The sequence below is a fragment of the Amblyomma mixtum genome, chromosome 5, assembly GCF_055824585.1.
Source record: "Amblyomma mixtum isolate Tamu chromosome 5, ASM5582458v1, whole genome shotgun sequence".
Classification (NCBI taxonomy): domain Eukaryota; kingdom Metazoa; phylum Arthropoda; class Arachnida; order Ixodida; family Ixodidae; genus Amblyomma; species Amblyomma mixtum.
In genome coordinates this window covers 51,982,007-51,988,006 of record NC_143016.1, presented here as the reverse complement: position 1 = coordinate 51,988,006, position 6,000 = coordinate 51,982,007, and positions in this window count along the sequence as shown.

The following is a 6,000-nucleotide window of genomic DNA, read 5'->3' as shown; positions in this document are numbered from 1 at the left end:
TCCCTCTCTTTCTCCCTCTCCTTACCCCTTCCCCTCCCTCTTCGTCGCTAAGGGCGGCCGACGCACGCAGCCGGACGCAGCCGACGCCTTTGCGCAACGAAATCTCGAGCGGAGAAAGAATCCACTTGCCGGCGGAACAGGAAATTCGTGTGTGCGCGCGGGATCTATGCGCGCTCCCTTCTTTCTCCTATTATCAGCCACACGCGCGGCAGCGGCGGCTGACGGCAGCGCTCCGTCCGGTTCCACGTATTCCTGTCGACGGAGCCAGTAACCTGTGGCGGCGCGTGCGGGATGGGGCGCATGGAAATCCGCGTCGGGAAGCTAGTAGCCGCTCTGATTTCTGGTGGGCGTGTGTGCCATAAATATGCTGCTAGATCTCGTGCGTACTGGCAGCCCAGAGGAAGAGAACTCAGAAAAATAAAAATGCTAGGAACAAAGTGAAAAAATAAAGAAAGAACAACGCAGAACTGAAGTAAACACAACTTTGGGAGAGGAAGTTTGTGTCGTTTTTGCAAGTGTCGTGTCTGATTTGTCCTGCTTCTATATTCTACCATACGTAAAAAAAGTCAGTCATTGAAACAATCTTACTTTTTATGGTAGTGTTTATTACATCGGGAAATTCATCTCATAATAATTTTTGGAAGGTGATAATTTTACATTAATTAAAAAAAAGACAACTATGTGCCGCCACTGAATCCCTGTATGTATCCCAAAGATCCTGTCATCTTCCTACACTTATTTGTTCTATACTTTATTACCAGCCAAACTAACCCCAAAAGTTCCGTTAGCAAGCGAGTAACGGTTTTCATCAGGCAGAACCATGACTGAACGGAAACGCGTAGCTGTGATCTAATCGCCCTGGAATGCGACCTAACGGGATTTTCCACAGGCACTGTGTGGTTGCCAAGCTGCAACACTTGAGCGTTTGCGCGTTCGCACTGCGCGGAGTCACGCGTCAATGTACTGGAACGTTGGAACCTTCCTCCGTTATCATTTCCTGCCACTACAGCTCAGTAAGCTCGTTAGCGCCTTCTTTCTTTTTATTTTTTAAATTTCCTATCTATAAATTGCTATCACTTGCACAAATGACATTTTTATTGTCTGTTTTATTAGCCTGACCCGCTGCCAGTGCCTACTGGTGGCATGTAGGATTTGCCGTTCCGAAGTTAAGTATATACCCGTACAAAATGGTTCTTATCATTAAACTTGTTGCTATTTTATTGGGCTAAATATACAGGTTTATACGCATCCGTGTGGAGGCCAGGGAAAGTGAGCGATCTTATCTGAACTAGGTAAGAAAAAATACCTAGGGGAAAACGTGCGGCTCAATATCGGGACGCGAGCTTCAACGCACCAGCAGAATCCTACAACTAGTTCTTTTAAGTTACGCTTCCAGTGAACGCAGGCACCGAAACTCGAGAGAGAGAGAGAGAGAGAGAGAAACATTTATTTAAACGACTCAAGTCCGGGTCCGTGTTTTCGTGGGAGAGGAAGTTCCAGGCTAACGTTTCCAGGCTAACGGGGTGGGATTAGGCTTCATCAGAAGCGCCGAATGATTATGCGATCAGGTGCGGTCGAAGCCGATCTGCCACTACAAAACACTGCAACCTTACTAGAGTTGATGGGGGGGGGGGGGGGGGGGGGGCTAGCTCGTCTGTCCTCTGCCTCTTTCTACGTCCTCGTCCCATGCGCTGTTCATAAACTGCAACCTTGACGTAGTCACTGCGAAATTACACGGAAGACAAATATTGCTGGCGTATCAAATAGAACAGCGGTTGATTGCAAAAATTTTGGCCTTGGTTCATGTTAGGTAATTTTGCCTTCTCCTACAAAGTGCTGTCAGTTGGTGCCCTGCGCCAAGTGTACTGAGGGCTGTGCCGTGGTAAGGCACGGGTTCTGAAACGAGAAGATTTGCTTTGCAATAGTTACTGTGTAGAATGAATTGTAATTACATACGTGGAGGAGGAGGAAAACATTTTTCATTCATTCATTCATTCATTTTTTTTCATTCATTCAGAATTTATTTCAGACAATGGAGAGGTTGTCCAAGGTGACGTGGCAAAAGGCATACATTGCCTGACGAGGCCACGCCACCCGGATGACAGGCGGCACCACAGGCTACAAAAATCAACAAAAGCATTACATGATAGAACACACATTCATTATTTTTACACAATATATTAAGACATCTTTAGAAAACACTGGCTTTCGGCGGAAAATTATAAAACTGTAGTTTGTTTGTTTCCTTGATTCCAGGGCTCCATGTACCGCCGCGATCCTGTAGGCCTGCCAGAGAAGCTTTCGCTGGTCTTGCGGGTTCGCGCTAGACGGTGTGGTCTGTGACCCCGTTTGCCATCGCTATGTTCTCGGCACGCTCGATATTGTGGATATTTTTCTGCGAATCCCTCCAGCAGCAAACTGTGTAAAGAAGTGAGCTGCTATAATCTGTAGAACAGCAGAGCTTCCCAACAGAACAGTCTCAGCATAAACTGCCTTGCCGTGAAAAGAAAATCAACATTTGTTGGATTGGGACTCGACGGGCCCGATCAAATCCTCGGGACACAAGGTAAACAGTAATGAAGTGCTCCGGATTATTTTAGACGACTTGGGGTTCTTTAATCGACCCCAAAATCTCAGTTCATGGGTTTTTCGCACTCAGTCACCATTGAAATGCGGCCTCCAAGGCTGAGATTCAGTGCGGGAACTTGTTCTCACCAACCCAACGCCGCACCCAGTAAGCCGACGCGGTGGGTAATTGCAGCAATTAGAATTTGCCTGAGCAAAGCAGCACGGCCACTGAGGAAAGCTGATAGAACGATAGTAGAGCTAAGATACAAAAGAAAGGAAACCCATGAAAAAGACATTCTGTTTTCCTTTGTTGCCGCATAGCTGCGTCCTGGAGGATCTTAATTGCAACGATTCTCGTGTGCGGAGCCAACTCGGTTTGGGGGGATTCCCCTAAGGGCGTATTACGCTAGGGCGATGTTGTTACAAAACTGCTGGCTCTTCATCACTTGTGAAGGAAAAAGGGACTGACCGTGGCCTCACAAGTGCTCAATGTCGCTCACCAAAAACATCCTGTTCAACCTAGCGTGCAGCCTAGTTCCGTGACAGGAATATCGGCACCGTCGCAGCGTGCGTGACCTACCGTGTGCAACGCACGGACCCAGCAATGGACAAGAGCCGAGGAAGAATGAAATTCGCTTTTCAGAGGAATAAAGCCCTTAGACGCTTGGCTAACATCCATTGTTCGGCACACTTTTTTTGACGTACTTTTCCATCAGCAAGAAAGTGCAGCTGCGTAATTCGTGCATAAATAGAATCAAGCTAGAAAAGTACCTCTCATAAACACGTGCACAACAACAACAAGATATGAAGGCAAGTGTAGACAAAGTTTTATCTGTTGTCAGTTCGAGTACGTCCTGCTGTTGTCGGCCCTTGTCTGGAAAAACAAGCGTTTATCAACAGAGGAGCGCGTCGATCGTATCGCCTATTTCACGCCGCCTCCATATGCCTTGCAATACATAAGCTAACGTATTCGGCACCAAGCACTGGAAACCTCTCTTATCTTTGAATGGTGATAACGACGACTAAGTCGCCCGAGATGCTCCTACATGAAAAAGCTTTTTGTAACAGTCGCCGTTAATGAAGGAAGGTGCTAATCGGCCCTCGCAAGCTTTCTGCGAAGAACCCATTCAAAGGGAACGCAAATATTTGCTATTAAAAGGGGCCAATAAATAAAGATAACCTGTGTTGAAATGCTCTTCGTTTACGCATACTTTATTAGCTTGCTTCTTCATGTTGGAATTTTCTTTGACATCTTTGATGCATGGATGTTATTACAAATGCGTGCTATGATGATTTGATTTCTTGAAAATCAGTCCCACCTCAAGTAGAAATCAAATGCAACGAAAGTCACTCGCTAGGTATACTGTTTATCTGCTTCATTTTATGGCCATTTACAGTTTGTACTGACTTTAGAGTCCACAGATTCCAAAATTGTTTCTTTGTTTCTCGTAGCTTTCAAAACAGCACTGCCCTTAAAAGCAAACTGTCGCTAGTAAACGAAAACTGCCATCCCCGATTTATCGCCCCAGTTGACTTTTATGCCCATTACGCCTCGATATAACGAACTAGTTAACACAAGACTCTTAGTGGTGTTGTCGTGAGAGCAACACTTCCTCCTCCCTCTCTGTTTTGTTTGTGCTTTCCCTTCTCATTGTGTATCGCCCTTTTTTTGCAATTTATCTCAGTAATACTCGTACCTTGCGTGCTAGAAAATCTAGAATTTGCTTGCACTGATTAAGGAACACACCCGGCAGTTTTTCTCGAGGAGTAACGCTTCGTTACTTCTTGCACATTGAATGCTTTATTATTGGATATTATGAGGATAAGACCATTATAACCACCGTACTGGTACTGTACAATTACGAGCAGTTCTTGCGCGTCTTCATTGTGAATTAGAGAACTTTGCGCATACGACTTCTTAGCTGACGGCGTCTTTGTAGGTTTTAAAAGGCTGCGAGATGTTGGCGAGAAAAAATACCGCTCCAAGTTTTATGGCGGTGACTGTGATTTATTTATGTATGAAGTACTGTGGACATGCATGTTCAAGCAGGAGAGAGAAAATGCATAGAAGAATACCACTGATCATGGCACCATAACGCACAAAGAAATCGGCAGATACAGTAATACGACCTTTACACGACGAGATTAAACGTTTCGCAGGCCATAAATGCATTCATAATTCTTCTTTTCCTTGCGCACATGGTGCGAGACGTGGGCAACAAGAGTTACATTTAAGAAAATATTACGTCACTCACCAACTGCCTGTCGCCGTCCTTTGCGTCTGATACTCAGTATTTTTTCGTTTAATGAGGTTTTAAAGCAGAAGTATAAGTTTTACATATAATTTTCGGAGTTTTTAATAAACGGTCATTTGTTATGGACAAAAGTATAAAATTTGCTCGTACATGCCGCGCTTTACTACTCAAGCGCAAATTAGCAAACCATACTGATATAAGCAACTAATCCACAACTTTACTAAAGAGAGGGCACGTAGATGGGCTTCTTACACAAATTGAACAAGGGAGAGGAACGCCTCAGGGAGTTTGCCAATTACTGCTAATTATTGTTGCTACTGCTTGACCATTAAGTAACGACAGAAGGAAACTCCACCTGTCTAAATGGGTTCAGCTTAACTGCTGGGACAAGACAGGAACGAAGTAGACGTGCTAGCGGTGTCTGCGTCTATACTTCGTTCCTGTCCTTTCCAAAAGTTACACTCACCCCATTTAGATATGTACCAACTGCCTCAATGTCAGCCTACCTTAACACCAATTAGTGTTTATCGTAGCAAAAACTCATAGCTGGGCCTTTTATGAGTATGAGTCTGATTAGACTTGTTGCCAGAAAAATGTGTCTTCACTGCTTACACATTTGTACTTCGGAATAGTTTTTTCCGGTCGCTCTAATACAAACTCCTCACTTCGCTGATGACGTCGGGGGGTCGGAATACGCTTTGATTTATTTTTCGTGCTTAGTTTTCTTCTTCGCTTTTCTTTTGCGAGAAAAGTGTGTTGGTTGCGAAACAAAAGTTGCCTCGTTATTCACGTGCGTAATTAATTCTTCATTTTTGTCATCATCCGTAGCGTTATCGTAGTTAAGTTGGGCGAACGGCCTGTGGCGGCGATACCAGACATTAAACGTTTCGTTCCTTCTAGGTCACAAGAATTCTTGTTTTAAGAGAAGGTATCCTCTTTGTCATTAGAAAGTGGCATTCGAGGGATGTAGGACATCTTCATTTTGTTCTTAGTGTCCTTATAACGAAATTGCTCTATTGTAGCTGAATACTCAACAGACTCAAAAGAAGGCGCACCGCTTCATATGCCGCTTTATGACCGCATCTTTTCTCTCCTTTCCTGTACTTTTCTGACCTTCGCCATCTGTAAGTTGTTTTATGTTTCTTTAAGTCAATACCCATTAGTACATAAGCGTAGA